General features: G+C 42.7%; 1 non-coding gene across 1 annotated transcript; it reads left to right on the top strand.

Moving 5' to 3' along the window:
- The first annotated feature begins 10,186 nt into the window (after positions 1 to 10,186).
- On the top strand, positions 10,187 to 10,260 carry TRNAS-UGA (transfer RNA serine (anticodon UGA)). The gene has a single exon. It is a non-coding gene; the product is annotated as a tRNA-Ser (tRNA).
- Positions 10,261 to 18,869: the final 8,609 nt, after the last annotated feature.

Below are 18,869 nucleotides of genomic sequence, written 5' to 3'. Positions count from 1 at the left end.
AAGGATTCTGTGGCTTAAGGGCTACTGTTGCCAAGGTAGTTTTCACAAAATACAAAAGGCAGGTGGCGCATAGTACCACCTAATTTCAGTGGTATGTACATTTACGTTCATGATCTAAACTATTTGCCAGATGTGGCGGTTATCTATTTAATCACCACACCAAACCATAGATCAATAGAGTTAATCGACAAACACACACCGCTTTGCCAAGGGAAGGCCTAGGCCTAACTGTAAAGGCAGGACGATTTCTGGCTACGTTTTATTGGACTGATTCGTCGCCGTGCGCTCTGTGACAAAAGGGGGACTGTGGAACCTGTGGAACGACGCGCGCTATGCCTTTAAGGTGCAAACGCCACCTTGAGCAAGATATGTGCTCATGCACAGAAAAACGGAAAATCAGCGGTTCAGAATGCACATGGCTGCCGAGACCTCTCATGCCTCTTCGAGCGGTGGAACTTTTGACGTCGACGCCCCCAGTTCGGCGAGATCTCAGACGACGACAGTTCTACCGACAACTCTGCAGTAATACAAGGCGGCCGGAGAGGTAAATATATACGTTCGAACTCGGTTGGCTAAAGACGCGCAGACAGAATTTCCTCAAATCTGGGCTTGCTGTTTAGTCTCTAACCAGTGAAGATCACGGTGTTAATTCATTTCATTTGAAAACATAGAGCCGAGTCTAATAATTGTTCTGGGGTCGGAAAGCGCGGTCTTCGAGGAGCGTCTCATTTGCGCAAGTGTGTGCGCAGTCGAGACCGTAAAAAGGAAAAAAAAAAGCGGCGGAGGGGGGGGGGGGGGGGCTACGCCAAACATCCCGGAAGTTGCTACTTTGAATCTCTCACTGCCTGGGTGCTGGAAATTACACTGACGCCATGTTTACTGACCTTTTACAGTAATTGGCACGGTATTCCGTACAGCACCTTCCTAGACTACGTGTCATCTTAAATAAGCTCTGTGCTCCCAGTGGGCTGCAACCTATGAGAGTAGGGGGGGGGGGGGGGGAGGGGCTTTGTTTTAAGCTGCATCATATATGAAATCACAAAGAATGGAACTTCCAGCAACAGGCACATAGAAAACCAGAACGAGGAGACGGGGTCCCCGCATAATCTTTGTTTAGCTGTTGAGAGACCTTGTCGAGATGCAAAAACAGGATTTCTAGGAGGTCCCTTTTTGTGAGGTGATCTGCACTTGCTTAGTGACTGGAGAAGTGATTTTAATGGTTTACTGTGAATCTCATAGTCCTGCGGTGATAGACAACATTGAAAAAATGGAACTGCACAATAAATGAGATAATGTGGAAAATATTTTTCTGCCACCACCACCACTATTACCCTACATCTCTCAAATAGTTCCATCAATGTTTTTCTGCCACTTTTGGGGAGGAAAACAGGCCATATCAGTGTGCGTCCAAGACTAGTCTTTTATGCATTACCTCCACGTCTGACTGTTAAATATCTTGTGCTTGGATTCTGTGCACTGAAAACAATGCATCACCCTTGCCCTAACTCTAGTACTTTAGTTCCATGCAGTTAACATATGAAGCAGGATATATTATTTACATTATTAGATATATATCATAGTAGGAAGGACTGCTGTGTGTGTGTGTTTGTGTGTGTGCAAGGGGGGTAGGCATGTTGCATAGAGCTCTGTATTCAAAGCTGTACATGAATGTATGTTAACGGTGTGCCCGATGTTTCATGAAAGTCGGCTGATTTAATGTCTAACATTTATTCTCTTTGCTACCAGGTTACACAGAGCATTGATGAAGATGAGGACACAGAGGTGCCTCTGGATTGATGCCAGGTATGAAAAAGGCTTTTGGCAGAGAAAGAGAATGCTCATGGCACAAAGTTGTCAGTGTTTATTTACATATTTGTTTCAGTTGCCCCCCTTAAAAGGAACTTAATATTCGCACAGTACGAAGTTTCTCGATTTATAATCTGGTATCTAAATTTAAGTACGGTTCAAATTAAGCACAGTTAGCATAGTTTACACATGACATCTCACACTGCATTCTTTCCTTGATGGTCTTTATTTTGAGATGTTTCAAAATACCGTTTACTTCTCAGTTGAGAAACTTGGTGTCCTATTAGAGCTGCCACTAAAAAGTGATAAACGTGACAACCAATAACCCTGCCTTTCTTACACCAGGCCAAAGCAATTATTGCTTGCCAGTAGGCATAGATGTGCATGACACTCTCCTTGAACAGCCGGCAACAGCGCAGGTAAAATTGCAATATTTTAGTTTGGCCTGTCCCAGAATTTGTTATGGAAACGTTATAGTAGCTCTTGTGCTTGTTTTTTTTTGTAACCTATTGTGCTACAAGTAGAAAAAAAAGAGCATTGAGGTTTAAAGATGCAAACTAAATCTGCAAGCAGGGTCCAAGATTTCAATTTTTTTTCAAGTTTCAAGTTTATTGCACTTCATATATGATAGTATTACATACATAATAAATAAATACAAAAGGAGTCCCATAGTGAAATGTACTGTACTGGGACCTCCTCAGCTAATTAAAACGAGTTATGAAAGGAAGCAGTGGTAAAAGCAAATGTTCAAAGTAAAAATATAGTATGTTATAACAATAATAATTTTTTCTCCCTTGCCTCTATAACAAATAAATGTTATAGAGGCAAGGAAGACAAAATTGATTCTTAAATTATAGAATACCCCACGTAGAAGTAACCGTAGACAGAACAACAAGTAGTATCATATCATAAAAAAAATCAAAGGAAGAACAGCAGCATAGCGTAAAGTAATACAAGAAACTACAAGTATCCATTATTCAAATATTAATACAAACAAGTGAACAGGTGCCAAAAAACAAGTTTTAAAAGTAGCTTTCTACGAAGTCTGTATGAAGTATTTCATTAGTTGGTGGCACTGAATGATTTAAGAATTGAAGACCAAAATGAGCGCCAATAAACAAATGCAGCGAAAGACGATTTGATGTCCAGAGGTATGTTATTCCATGCTTTGACTGATGCGTATCCAACTACGATAATTAGTGTGCACTCTTGGCAGGAGAAAATTATTTGATGAAAATTTTGTGGTATTGGGGTCAGTAAGATCTTGACGATATATAAACAAGAGAAGATTGTTGTCACTGACAAAACAATATGCGAAAGTGCCTAAGTTATACGTGAGTAAGGCAGAGATGAGAAGATTGTTAAGTTGCTGAAAAAACTCGGGAATATTGGCACAGTATGGGCTGAATGTAAATATACGTAAAGCTTGGTATTGTACGTGTTGTAGTGGTGTGATGTCTCGTGTGAAGGATATGTAAAATCCCAAGTCGTAATGCAGTAATTAAGATGACTATGTATGAAAGCGTAGTATTATGTTCGTATTCATGGAGAAAGGACCGTGCAGGTTTGAAATCCATTTCTCGCTCTGAATGCTGACAGTCTCACTGCCAGTTGGCTGTCGGCAAGAAACAGGATTTAGTGGCTGAGTAGCTGCTAAAGCAAGGAAATGACTTGACCAAAGCTGAAAAATGAGAGCACCGGTAGGAGGACAGGGTTTTCAATGTCACCACGTTGCAGTTTCCAAAATACACAGTGTTATCAAGTGTGTTTACCATGCTTAGGGGACACCCTATCTGAGGTTCGTCATCAAAAAATATAAGGTCACTCACTAAAGCCTGTTAATATGCTTCTGCCAAGCTTTATTGATGACTTTGAAATCATAATTTTAATGCCAATGACACCTATAGTTGTATGGATTTACTGAAAAGTCAGTGGCTCTTCAGATACTTTTTATTTTTTTCTTTCCCACCTTTTAATACCTGGCCCATATCACAAAACAGCACTTTAAGCCCTGGTCACATTGTTGCATAAACAGGGATGTGGCTTTGATATGCACCACGTTGAGTGTTTTTTAGTCTTCTTTCGGCTTGAGTGTCACTCGCGCTACCTAGAGTGAGATTCTGTCATCAGTAATGCCTGCGAAAATTATGCAAAAAGCAGTTCAGTGACTTAAAGAGGTATGTCACTGTGATTTTGGAGGGAAGAGGATAAACAAAAATATGCTTCAAGGTTTAGTCAGGGCTTTGTCACCTTCTATGCATCAAGATTGGTGGGGCCTGAATTACTCTTTTCTCCTCTAATTTAGCAGCTGCGCAAGGTGGAAGCGAAAAATTGCTAAATATGTACTTAAATATTGTTTAGCAGAATCAGATCTATGTACGTATATAGCTTGACCATTAGGAGGAGCCATGTGTGGCTCTGGAAGAAGCAAAATCATGGTCAGTCAGTGCTACCACGTGCAGCTTCACGTTTTTGCTGCAACAAGAGCACGCCATAATTAACCCCCGCTGCACACAATTGCTTGTGTCTGCCATAGGATGCCACAATGTTAGAAGACTCAAGTTATCATAAAATACATAAAAGATGACTGCTTGACCTATGAAAATGTAGTCACTTAAGATTTACATTTATCCAATGTACATTTAGTTATTTAAATGTTTAGTTGGGGAGAATTGCTGATTTTAACTCTAATGCCGCCAAGACTACTAAAAAAGGTGCTCTTCCTGGCTGAGTATCATTCCGCATACTGAGATTGCAAACACTTTGTGGCTAGCAGTTAGCAAGCGGCCATGTAGCGAACTTGGCCTTCCAGCCTTCACCATGTAGCATTTCCCCTTTTCCTTCCACTGATTCCCCTTAACATCCGAAGTGTTTACATATACGGCTTTAGGTGGGCATTTCATTCAATTTAAGTTATAACAGTTGCTTTTTAAATTATAATTGCCATATGAGCGCTTAAGCCTGTTTCGCATGCAAGTGAAAACTCCAGCAATTTCTGCTGGAGTAACTAAAAAACTTATTTTGAGCGGTCACGGCAGCTCGAGCTATCCAGTTCCAACCTGTTGGAAATTTTTTGCTCTGTCGATGCCGCTCACCACTGAGTTCACTCAATTGCTTGCATGTGAACCAGCCTTTATGTGAAGATTTAAAAAGTAACTGAACAAATGTTTTAAATAGGAAACTAGCAGGGGTAGCTATTGTCTCTTTAAATGTTTATCGACTCATAAACTTATTATAAAAATGAATTGCATGTAGTGGCCATCCTCTCCTTTTTAAAGAATTGGATCTGTTGTGTCCACTTTTCTGCTCCCCCTCCTTGGTTTAATGAAACTGTCATGCAACATTTATTAATATGCTACTCTCATTTAATAGTTGTAAGTGGCGTGTGGTGCTGTTCATGAAGCCTACCATGATATAAATATTTTAAGCTTCAATAATTTCAGAAAGGAATGCTGGGCTAAGTTCTTATTGAGTGAGGCAAGATTTTCTCCTCTGGACTCACATTTTTTTTTATCAAAGCAGGAAGAAGTGCCAGTACCTTACCCTGTGCCAAATAATGCAGACAGCTCAGGTTCTGATGAAGACTGAGGTGCTCAAGTGAGCATGTTATTTTTTTGAAACATTGAAGATTTAAATGCCATATAGAACACAAATTAGAAGGATACAACTTTCAGTATACGTTAATTGTAGTTCAAAATTGAGTTTATTGTGTGTATATAATTGTAAAGGATAATTCCATCTTGACACCAAAAGCTTTGAATGAAGTGCAAATGTTAAGCATTTTGGGCAGATAACCTTTCTCTGGCTTGCAAGTTCAGTACATGCTTACCTTTATGCGGACCCTAACAAGTGTAAAAAAAATGGAATTTATCACGCAAGGAACCATATCCACTGTTTGCCAGTAAAATACACCTGTCATTGTATCAGTTAGACTCTGCTATTTGGCACTTATGTATAAGTGGACTGTAGGGAAATTTGATGTGAACTTACATTTTGCTCCAATTAATATTTGTAGAATATCATTCATTTTAAGATGCTGACTGCAGAGCTCAACAAAGTACTTTGCAAGTTGCTGATGAGAGGACACAAGTTAGGCCCTTCTCATGTCCTATGTGATGCGCCATAAATACAGCGACCAGGGGGATGACAGGCCTGCTGGACCTACTGAATATCATCTACACAGGAAAAGCTCCAAAAATTGAAATATACTTGCTTTTGAAAGCTTTGGGTGTACACATTCCTGAAGCTGAGAACCACTTCTATTATCTTGATTGTACCAGGTACTTGGGCAGTTCAACTCAGATTGAGATTCACTGCGAGAACTGTGAATGGGATATTGACATAGCCTTTTGCTCTTCCTTCCTTGTAATTCCTTTGAAAGAGCAGCTTCAACGAATCCTAGGCCAGCAAAACTTTGCTTTCGCAAAGAATCAGAGGAAGTGTGATGACGTAGTGGATGGCATAGAACATGCCAGGCTGTCGGCTGATTTTTCAACTCACACTATTGTGGAATACAGTGAGAATTAGAGTGTTTTAAAAATAAGCTTATGACATCTGGCCAGTTCAGTGTGATATTCTTGAGCTGGACCTTGCAGTCTGAAAGCAGAACATGCTTATGCCCGCTCTTTGTTTTGGTTTTTCAAAGCCAAACACGACTACTCTTTTTACACCCTGTGCAAAGGAGCTACAGAAGCTTTCCTTAGGATTTCCATAAGTTAAACATGGAGAACAGGTCCAAATAAGGGTATTTGCAGCTGCGTGTTCAGTGGATGCCATTCGTTCAGCAGTTAGAAACTATAAACAATTTAATGGTTTTTATGGGTGGGGCTGGTGTTACTACTCTGGGGGCTCTTCATACGAATATTGAGATCCTGCTCCAGTATGCAGGACTGCTGTGAAGCATATTGAAGTGGCTAGAAAAGGCGCACCTTCAGTGCCTGTTTATTAATAGTCAAGGGACCTTGCCTTGCCATGACCTCGCTTTGATGGGCTGGATGGTTTCATCACCGATTACCAACATTGTGCCTGCTTTGGTGTCATGTGACAGTTACTCAAACTGTGGCTAGAAAGCAAGTATGGCTGCCCTTGGTAGAAAAGAAACAAATTGACTCAGCTAAATAGCCTGGTGTTGACCATCTCACCTCCGATAGAGATCACCTGCACCCTAATGATGTTTGAAGACTGAGCTAGGTAATTGGAAGGTGTCAGACCGCCTGCAGACCCTCTACCATACTCTGTACAGAGGAGGGCTCCTGCTTCTTTGTCAAGCAAATAGTTACTTTGGGCATACCACTTCTTTCTTTTTATTGTTATTTCTTTTATTTTCTATTATTATTATTTATTTTTTGCTGGAGGTGCTCCGTGACTGCGATGTGCAGGTCTGAGTTACTCATTTAAACTGAACCAGCTCTGTTAGATGCTTTAACAATAGATACACGGGTTGCATGGGTCCGCAGTACGCGCCAAGGAGAATGGCACTGCTAACATGCGCTGGCTGCGGAGAGGTAACAGCGGCGCCGGAAGCGGAACCTCTACAGGGCTTCCCTTCCCTATAGTCGCCAAGGTTGTTTTTGCAGAGTTGATTCCCAAGATATGTGTTTGCTTACGGGGAACTCTGTGGAGGACGCCAAAGAGTCAGACAGCAAAGTGCGTGCTGGAACAGACACATACGACTTAGCCATGTACGCGGGTTTCACGTAGTCGATTGCAATCACGTCCTCACGGCCGTTCACAGACACAGTAAAAGTCTTTTGTCCATGCTGTAATACTTCGAATGGGCCATTGTACGGTGCAGTGAGGGAGGACCGAATAACTTCACGGTGGACGAAAACATAAACTGAGTAAACCAGGTCCTTATGCTTATGAAAACATCGTAAGTTGAGGGCTATCAAGGTGGTGTTCGCCGCAAGCACTTAAAGAGTGACCGAAGTTGCTCAATGTAGACGGGAGGTGAGATGAATGGTTCTGGAGGTGAGGTGAAGACTTCACTGGGTAAACGTAGTGTGGTGCTCACCGCAAGCACTTAAAGAGTGACCGAAGTTGCTCAATGTAGACGGGAGGTGAGATGAATGGTTCTGGAGGTGAGGTGAAGAATTCACTGGGCAAACGCGAGTGGTTCCGTAATCATTTCGGCAGCAGTACACCCTAAGTCTTCCTTTACCGCTGACTGAATACCCAAAAGAACGAGCGGAAGGTCGTTGACCCATGAAGTTCGCACATCGCGAGCGATGAGGGTGGCTTTCAAGTGCCGATGGAGCTTTTCAACCATGCCATTAGCAGGTGGGTGGTACGCAGTTGTGTGGATGTGGCGGATGCCGAGAATTCTTAACACTTCGAACAAGCCACTTTCAAACTGACAACCGCAGTAGGTTGTTATGATGCTGAGGCAACAAAAACAAGAGATCCAACCAGCCACGAAAACAGGCGCCACGGTGGTTTGTCGCTGTAACATCAGAAACTGGAAACACTTCAGGCCAGCGCGTGTAGCAGTCAACAGAGGTGAGGATGTATCGTTTACCACATGACGAAGGCAACGGCCCTACAGTGTCGATGTGAATATGGTCAAATCGCGAGTCGTGCGGCCGGAAGGGTTGAAGTGGTGACTTGGTGTGTCGAGTAGTTTTCGCACGTTGGCAGCGCTGACACTCTCGAGACCAACGGCGAACATCTGCATTCATGCCGGGCCACTCAAAACGAGAGGTGATGACACCCTGAGTGGTACGAACGCCAGGGCAGCTTGAGTCATGTAGTTTGTCAAATACTTGATGACAGTGCAAAAGGATGGGCACAACTAGTAGCCGTGTCGCAAACATTCATACCATAGGAGAATGGCAGTGGCTTCTCAGAAAGCGAGAGATGTGGGTCTGGCACGCAGGTCACGAAGCTATTCAGTGTGTTGTGCCTCGGTGACGATGTCGAAATCGACAGCACTTACAGAAACCTCATCGACACGTGAAAGGGTGTTGGCAGCTGCATTAACACGTTCTTAGATGTACCAAGGGTCAACCATGAATTCAGAGATGAACTGCAAGTGCCGAACTTGTCGGGACGTGTGTGTGCTGTGGATACTGCAAAACGCAAATGCCAGTGGCTTGTGCTCTCTTAACATGGTGCCTTCGAGCAGATGACGGAAGTGCCGAATGACATGTTCTCGTGGTCAAATGTGCTGTAACGAGCATCAGCTGGCTTCTACTTCTGTACATGGGAACCAAGTGGGTACCACAAGTTGTGAAGTTGCTGCACCAATGGCATGGGAGGAGGCATCGATGATTAGTGTTATGGGTTTAGGGGATGCACAAGGAGAGTCGCAAGAGCAGTTTTGGTGTCTACAAAGCCGGCCTCTGCTGCGGGTTTCCGCTCCAAGGATGCAGATGGGGCCTTGAGCATGTTGGTAAGAGGCAGAAGAATGTGGGCTGTATTTGGTACGAATTGACAGCAAAAATTTAGGAGTCCAAGAAATTCATGGTTCTTTCACATGAGAAGCGTAAAATCACGCACGGTTTGAACTTTCCTCTCCAGTGGTTTCATCAAGGTGTTCGAGGTGTCCGAGTAACGCCAAATAAACAATTGGCTGTGTTGATGGTCAATCCTTGCCCTTTAAGTCTTAAAAGCAGCAACCGCAGATAGTGTGCTGCTTGGATGACGAACTAGTCACTAGTAGGCCACTAGTACCACTAGTAGGATATGCAACGACAAAGTGCAGATCACGGGTGACTTCATTTATGAAGTGTTGGAAAGTCTGGTCGGTAGAGAAGGGTCGCTGAGGAGCGAGCAGGATCTTTTGAGCGGCTCTTTCAAAAGAGCGGATGAGCGACGGCTCACTAAATGTGAGGGTGGTTCTTATAGTAAGCCGGCTCTCTCTCAAGGCAGAAAGCTGGGCTAGTTGGTGGGTCATCATTAATAAAAAGACTGGCGCATGTAACAAGGTCACAGACATAGAAAAAGACGGGACGAGCGCTAAACATCAATTGAGATTTTACTTGGACAAAAAGGTACATACAAGCACTTTGGTGGCGCATGCACACACATGTTGGTCAAAACCAAATCTTTGACCAACACCATTCCCACTTCGAATTATAGATCAATTCGCTCTCGCTGTACCATCTGATCTGCTGACCGTCCTGGTTAGCTCAGTCGGTAGAGCAACTGCCCTGAAAGGCGGTGATGCCGGGTTCGATTCCCGGATCAGGGCGAACTTATCTTTAACTACGAAGTTTCTTTGTAGCCGTATGGCTGCGCTTGGGTGGATGCAATGAGTAATTACTCCCTTATTACAAATCTACTCCACCTTGGTGGATTCCCCTAAATATTTAACCAACACCATTACCACTTCGTATTATAGAACAATTCACTCTCGCCCTACCATCTGATCAGCTGACCGTCCTGGTTAGCTCAGTCGGTAGAGCGACTGCCCCTGAAAGGCGGTGATGCCGGGTTCGATTCCCGGATCAGGACGAACTTATCTTCAACTACGAAGTTTCTGAGAAAGCTGTATAGCTTTCCTTTGTAGCCGTATGGCTGCGCTTGAGTGGATGCAATGAGTAATTACTCCCTTAATACATTTATTAGTGTGAAATCACTAATCCAGCGGTTCAGGGCATAGTCAAATTGTCTAATGCTTGTGTGTCTTCTTGTAGTGCTTTCTCACTAAAAAGAAACAATGGGGACAGAGTGGATTCAAACCCAGGAATTACTCATTGGAAGCAAGTATGAAGTGCCGTAGCTATAACTGCAGTGGATCTTCACATGTGCAGACTGCAACACACTCTTGCACTCTGCACTGGATGTCCTCGTCTCCATCAACTGCCTCCTGTGGACAAAAGCTTTCGCACGTTCTACTCGATTTAACTGTTTTAATTTTTTTTTCATGCTCAAACAACTGGGTTACAGGCAACTACACAGGATGGCTAAAACAAAGGCCCATAACACAAGATGATGCCGTGGTTGTCTCTGGCTTCGTGAATTGGCTAAGCTTATTTTTTTTACTCCATTGCTCTTCGGGTGTCAATTGGCTGATTCTAATGGATGGCTTGTATTCTCACTCATTTCATTTTGTAGAACAGGTGCTGTTATATTTTGATTCTATTATATTATTTGTGCAGTCACCATTCTTTGTTGATTTAAAATGTGTAATAAATTTTTTCAATGTCTTGCAACCTTCATGATTATTGTCCTACAATGATACATACGTCACTGAGCAGCTCATAAGTGGCAGAGGTACACATGAGGCATGGTTTCCACTTTTTCTGTGCTTCCATTTATCCGTAAAGTTTCAACACATTGTTTAAATATAATTTCAGCCATGCCTTATTGATGAAGCAGCGAGTCTTGAGTTCGAAACTTTATAGATTTTTGCAGATTCATTAAAATAAAGATGCCAGATAAGAGATTTCCTTTTTTTGCACAGAAAGGAACAACTATCGATTGCAACAAACACTTGTTTGGAAAGTTAGAGGGCATAAAGAAAAGCTGTTTTCTTTTACCATGATGAAAATAACTATATTTTGCTCAGCCTGACTGGATTTTGAGTGCTAATTTTCTGTCTTTTGCAGAGTTAAAGAATGGCCCTGGGCTAAAGCGCTTACATAAATACCCCCCCTTTTTTTATCTTTACTCACTTTTATCCTACACTTCTGCAATATGCCCCATTTTATTCTATCTATATTAAACTAAAGAAGGACAGGATGTGATCATTGCGATTAGTGCGAGAGTGATGCATGAGTTTGGCACCACACAGAACAGAAGCAAAGCCATGAACAGTCAGACATGACTAGTCCGGCACTCACTCTGACACATCCCATTTTCCTCCCCTAAAGAAGCAGACAGAACTGTTTGAGAGATGAAGGGCGATAGTGATAGGGATGAAGGTGGCGGTGTAAAAAAAATTACTTGCATCTGTTCTTTCAATTACATTTTTTTCATGTAGTCCACTGTCACAGGATGGAGGGGAAACTATTACAACTTCTGTGATAATATAAGCAGGTGCAGATCACCTCACATGAAAGGGGCCTCCGAGAATGGTGGAGAATTCCTGCTTTTGCAGCTCGAAAAGGTCTCCCCTGTTGCTAAACAAATCAGTTGGATTAAGCAGGGACCCCCGTCTCTTTCTTAATTTTCCTCTTCCTACCTATTGCTCATAAGTTACGTTATTTGCCGTTCTATATATGAAGCAGGTTAGAATAAATTGGCCCCCTCCTCTTACCTTCGGAGATAAGACCCTGGGCCGCAGCCTCCTTAGCCCAAATCTTAATCCAGAGCTACTTGGCCACCAGCTCATTAATGGCCAGAGATTCAGACCCGCAGTAGCAAGGAATCCCTTTTAAATGAAAAAATATTGGGAATGATGGTCAGTTTGATGAATGTAGCTCAGTTTGACATTATCAGTATTTAAAACCATGCAAAAGTTGGAAGAACAGTTTCAATCTTGTTGGTATTTCAAAATGAGTAAAAAAGTGCAAAATAGTTATTTTACGCAAGCCCGACCTGCTCGGTCTCACTTTGTGCAAGAACGTTTTGACAGTTTCTTGGAACACGAGCTTGTGGGTAAATGTAACATTGAATGGAAGGAAGGAACAGCTCAAACGGACCGGACGTGTAAGAAGGTGAGACAGACACATGAGCAGCTCATGTGTCTGTCTCGCCTTCCTACACGTCCCGTCCGTTTGAGCTGTTCCTTCTATCCATTCAGCATGAACCAACCAGCCCGACAAAGTCCTCTCCTTGAAATGCAACATTATGTCTTTTGCTTGTCACCATACAGTGCAATAGCGCCTGAGTGTGTGTCAATTTTTCTGCTGGATTAAAATTTGAGAAATTGTTGAGCACTGTTTCTGTGAACGTAGCTTTGTTGCACATGCAAGAAAAAATATATTTCGTTACCTTTGAAAAAATCCACAGAAGAAATTAAGGGTTGAGCAATGAATATGGGTTCTGCACACTATTTGAACCACTGTATTATGTGTTAAAAAAGCTCGCGCAGTACTAGGTAGTGTAATGTCTGTGATATTGTTAGTGGCCCCAAGTCCACCAGGAGCCAGAGACAGCTTGAACACACACGGCAATGTAGTGGACCCACGGACGGCAACGAAAATGACAGGAAAACAATAAAACAAAAAGAGCCTCCTACATGAACGGCATTGTTTAATGCCAATGGCTGGCAGCGAGGTGTGGGACGGCAGTGTGCGTCGCCTGCATGTGGCTTGGAGCGCGGAGTGCTTGCGTCAGATAACACACGGGATGGCGGCTGGCAGGGTACCATGATGCGTTGCCGAATGCCAGTCTCATGCGGCCACGTTACTCGACCGTTCCAGCTAACAACCGCCTCACTGTTCGGATGCGCACGTGTGGCCAGTCCGCACGAGCTGTCATCCACAACCACATCGTTACAATGCATTTTTATTTGCACAAGGTTTAATGATCATTAAATTTAGCCCCCAGTGTCCATTTATAAAAATTGTACTTTTGACAGATTAAATAGACATTTGCAGAAATACATTTTTAGTTCATTGCCAATATGCTACCCCAAATATGATTTTGAGCACTGATCTTTGAAGGCAGCTTGAAGTGTGCTTCAAATATATTTTCAAGGAATATCCATTTTCATAATTGAAATATACTTTAGGCACATTGCTTTCGTATTTACAAAAGTACATTTTAAATTCATTTTCAAGATGCTGCCAAAATATGATTTTAAGCATGGCTTTTCTAAGGATGCTGGAAGGGTGCTGCAAATATATCTTCAAGGGCCACCCATTTACTATACCTGAAGTGTACTTCAGACAAATTTATTTCATATTTGCAAAAGTACATATTTAATTCATTTTAAGTATGTCAAAAATGCCTACATATTTTTTCACCTATTTGAACAATACTCGAAATGTACTTTCAGATACGATATTTTTGACACATTTTAAAAATACATTTTGAATATTCTGCAAAGAATTTGATGAACATACTTCAAACATATTTTGAGCACATTCGTGAATACGAATTGCATTTAAAATGCGTAAAAAATTTGCCACTGTGTGTTCCAAACGTACTTCCTTTTGCTAAGGGTTGTGTATCCCAACTCGACGTTTTTATCTGTAGCCATTTTTGTATGAAAATAATACAAAAAAAATTTCTGTCGTTCAAGCAATCGGGGCTAGTTACAGGTAGGATTAGTTTTAAGATTCCAGTAAGCAATAAAATAAATGTCTGATCAAAAGTTTGCATGAAATGTGTTTGCAGGGACTGCAGATGCATAGTTCGTAAAAATTTATAAAGCATCAAAGTTAATTTCTTAGTCATGCAATACAGCACCATGCTACCTCTAAGCTGAAAACTTCTACAAGGTAAAGAGCGCCCTTTTCCTCGAATTATAAGATGTATGTTCTAGTCTTTAGGGGTGTCATTTGGACTAGCTGGCTGAGAAGAAATTGTTGCCTGGTAAACATGGTATGTGCAATAGTTGCAGTGAAGCAATCCTTTTGATATCTGAATGTTCAGTATCATGGACTCGACTGTTTTCCTGTCACCTTCTGTGCCGTAATTTACACACGCAAGCATCCGCCGGTCTTGTCGCAGCTTTCTGCGGAAGCTCTTTAGCCTTGGAAGCTTCAGCGAAGTAGGTTGATAAGGACGGCAGGTCTTTTCAGCTGCATTGTTAAAAAACACAATCAAAACAACGAAAAATACTAGTAAAAAATGAAACAGCACTATGGTTTATAGAAATTGTATAAACATCAAGTTATAGTGAAGAAAGCCTCTGCAAACAGCCTAGAAATAGAATAACTTCACACAGGATTTGGCAACTGATATTAGATTAAAAATTACTAAACTCCTTTACCAAAAGTTATGGAACATTTTAAGGAACATGTTTAAAGTGACATAATAAAAATAACAAACACATGCTGTTCTACAGTCTAGTAAAACGGTATACCACATTAAAGAAAGGGCAAGTGGCTCTTCTTTTGCGATGCTCGAGCTATTAGCCCCGAAAATGTTCAGAAGCATATTCTTCCTCAAAGAAATTTTTTTTATGTCCGGAAATATCTTTCTAGTGGTACTTTGCAGTCTATAGAGAACAGGTTATATATCATGTAATCAGAAAAGTTCCAAACTCAGAAGCTGGCGCAGAAAAACTCTCTTTCCACCCATCCTACACGAGGGATGCCATGCTTCCTTAACTTCAAACCAGGCCAGTTCAAAAGTAACGAGTCAGATACCATGTAACACGTGTTATAGTCCAAATTATTTAGATACACTGATTTAGGCATCCGAATGGTAAAGGCATGCACATCCAGGGCATGTGCCTTGCCATAACTGGTAACTACAGAGCACAGTAGGGGAGCCAAAGGTGCCATAATACCTCCACTTTAACTTCAGTTGTTAAACACTTTGCTGGTGCAAGCAAAAAAGAGCAAAACAAAATTTAGTCTGATGAACTATGCAGGACAACCGAAAGCACAGTCTTATGGTTTACTTTCCTGCCTGCCTTTTTAGCAATTTTCTTAACGCCTTTTTTTGTGTAACCTTGTAACTGGGTGGGAATACACAAGCCAGACGGGCTGTGCAGCGCGTGAATACGTTATGCGTTATTTATACTAATAAGCTTCTCGCTCACAGACTGCCTGCAGGAGCGAAAATTCCCGAGGACCTCGCTAGAGAACGAGTTTATGGTATCCGATAGCGTACACGTAGATACACACATGAGAGAGGCGACGCAACACGCAGGCTTTTCGAAAGCTCCACTTATCACGCTAGCATTCTTGAGGAAAGAAAGCAAATGCATACGTACACGACTCGGACAGTCGGCGGAGCGACGTAACAAATAAACTCAAGACACCTGCGTGCTGAAATTGGCACCGAGCAATGAAAGCGCGCCCATCAATCATGAAAGAATTGTCGCACCAGTTCAGTGAAATGCGCTGCAAACGCGCTATAGTGCACAAGGCAAATCTAATCAAAAACCACATTTTTTTACATAATCGCGGTGACCCTTCTCGCCACGAATAGCTTCATATTATCCTCGGAAACGAAAAAATACTGTTGACTGAAAAAAAAAAAGATTTTGCAGCTGATCGCTATCAAACAACGGCAATGAGCGCGACGACCGGAGGCTCGCGCGATGAGCGCGGCGCCTTTCCATTCAGGCTTAACAATGGCGAAATCGTTGAAGTCTTTACCTGTAGCAATATCTAAACAAACTGCAGTGCCAACGTGCTTCCGTCTCTCAGAAGTATCGGCGACAAACAGGTCGCTTTTCTCCACGGTAGATTTTGTAAACAGGTTCGTCAGCTGATCACGATTTCTTGAGGATCTTCAGCAACACCTGTGCCTGAACGTCGGTCTGATAGTCCCTGATGCACATTGGAGCATGTCAGAATGAAGTGCGAACCGTTACAAACGCTACCATTCTTCACCAAACACTACAAAGTTTATCACAACCAAAGAACAGCAATGACAGAATAAAAATAACAATCACATGCTGTTCTACAGTTTAGTAAAAAGGTCTACCACATTAAAGAAAGTGAAAGTGGCTCTCGTACCATGCTCGAGTTTTTAGCCCCGAAAATCTGCAGAAGCATATTCTCCCTCAAAATTTTTCTATGTCCGGAAATATCTTCCTAGTGGTACTTTGCAGTATATAGCGAACATATATATGTGACCAGAAAAGTTCCAAACTCAGAAGCTGGTGTCAAAAAAAATAAAGAACTCTCTTGCCACCCATCCTATATCAGCGGTGCCATGCTCCCTTAACTTAAAACCGGGCCAGTCCAAAAGTAATGGATATACCATGTAACACATGTTTTTTTTTTTTTCCCAGTGCTCATTTTGACGCCAGGCGTCGTCTAATATTGTATAATGTTATTTCTTTTCGTCGTTCATTTTTTTCGGTATTGTGTGCCGAGTTGCGTGTACCTCAGGGAGGTTTTCTTTTTGTCAAAGTGTATTTTACACCCACTCCTGCTTAAGGCTTTGCAATAAAGCCAGCAGTCTTCTGTAAATAAATAAATAAAAATGGTGCAAATGATTTAGGCACACTGGTTTAGGCATCTGAATGATAAAGGCACGCACATCCAGGGCGTGTGCCTTGCCACAACTGGTAACTACTGTGTAGAGTGCACAGTAGGTTAGCCAAAGGTGCCACAATAACTCCACTTTCACTTGGGTTGGTAAATCACTTTGCTTGTGCAAGCATCAAAAAAGCAAGGCGAAATTGAGGCTGACGAACCATGAAGGACAACGGAAAGTAGTCTTATGGCTTACTTTCCTGTCTGCCTTTTTATCAATGTTCTTAGCACCTTTTTTCCGTTTATTTTTTAACCATGTACCAGGGTTGGAAGTACTTCGTCGAAAGGCAGACAAAGCCAGACGGGCCGAACAGCGTGTGAATACGACACAATACGCGATTTATATATTAACAAGCTTCTAGGTCACAGACTGCCTACGGGAGTGAACATTCCTGAGGACCTCGCTAGGAAACGAGTTTGTGGTACCCGACAGCGCAGACGTAGATACACACGCAAAAGAGGCGACGCAGCACGCAGGCTTTTCGAAGGCTTCACTTATCGCGCTCGCACTCTCAAGGAAAGCAAATTGATACGTGCTCGACACAGACAGGCGACGTAGCGATATAACACGTAAATGCCAGACATCTGCATTCTGAAATTGACACCGAGCAATGCAAGCGGCACCATCAATCACGAAAGAATTGTTGCACTAGTTCAGTGAAATACGCTGTTAATTTAAACGCACTATCGCGCACAAGGCAAATCTCATCAAAAACCATATATTTTTTCTAAATACTCGTATTGGTCCTTCTCGTCACGATAAGCTTCATATTATCCTTGGAAACAAAAAAAATATTGCAAACTGAAAAAGTAAAAAAATTAAGCATGACTTAGCTATGCTAAGCATGGTTTAGCGTGGCCTCCATGGGGCGCACGAGAGGCGCACAAGTGAGGCGCGTTCGCGCCCAGTGCCGCACCCTGACAACACTGGAAACAGTACGCATCTCCATGAAGCGTCTCTGGCGCGCTCGCTCCTGTGTTGTTGCAAGACTTTGTAGGCTGAAACCGGCCTCGACAGGCCGAAACAATTCATCGCCGCAGTGTAGCGGCGATACTCGCTGTGGCTCACCAACCACAAACCACTTAAAATAAATAAAGAAACTATGCGGGGAGAAGTGGCGTCTTAGGTGCTGCCGGGGGCACCACGCGCAGATGAGCGCATTGTTTACGTCAAACATTGGATAAGTGAAATACGTTTAAAAATCCTCGTGCTGCAATCGTACAGACAGCATCGAACGTGTGCAAAGGCACTGAAAGTCGCTCCGGGACAAGCTTCAAGTATCAGCGAACTGTTCCAGCCGGTTTCAGCCTGCGAAGTCTTGGAACAACACCAGAGCGCGCGTGCCAGAGACGCTTCATCGAGATGCGTACTTCTTCCAGCGTTGTCAGGGCACAGGACTGGACGCGTAAGCGCCTTGCTCGTGCGCCCTATGAAGCGGAGCCTGTAACTCCTCTGGAATGGGCAGACCGGTTAAAACCCCTCGATAATTTGAAAGTAACGACACTCTCCTCCACTTCGGCGTTCTCTTCATCGAATATCCTCGCCCGCCGACCACACGCGCTACACACGGCAAGCGTTTTGGGGCAGCGCTCGTTCCCCATCCCAGAAATTGGATGGCACACGCGCGCGCTCTTACGTTTACACTTTATTTCCAAGCTCTGTTATCGACTAAAAACACGAGTAAGAGATGCGACACGCTTGAATGTACCATGAACCACATAAATTAGCGCCTCGTAAGCGCAATGAAAGTGCAAATTACGACCGCTTGCGGCATGAGTAAAAGCCGCTTGCTGCATACACCTCACATTCCTTTTAACTTTCCAGTATTGAGCGTCTCAATGCGGCATAATATATCAAGCATAATATTTACAATATATTTGAACATTCCTGAATATTTTCAGCATACCGATTCGTAATTTTAAAGGAAGTAAAGTTTATGGAGTGAACGAGTGGCGTTTCGAAAATTCGATGGTTACTAGAAACAGGCTGGAACATTTGCTTTGATGGCC

The sequence above is a fragment of the Amblyomma maculatum genome, chromosome 7 (genome assembly GCF_055883805.1).
Source record: "Amblyomma maculatum isolate TAMU_Amacu chromosome 7, ASM5588380v1, whole genome shotgun sequence".
Lineage (NCBI taxonomy): Eukaryota > Metazoa > Arthropoda > Arachnida > Ixodida > Ixodidae > Amblyomma > Amblyomma maculatum.
Note: the sequence above shows the minus strand (reverse complement) of the source record. Positions and strands in the feature narration are given on the sequence as shown.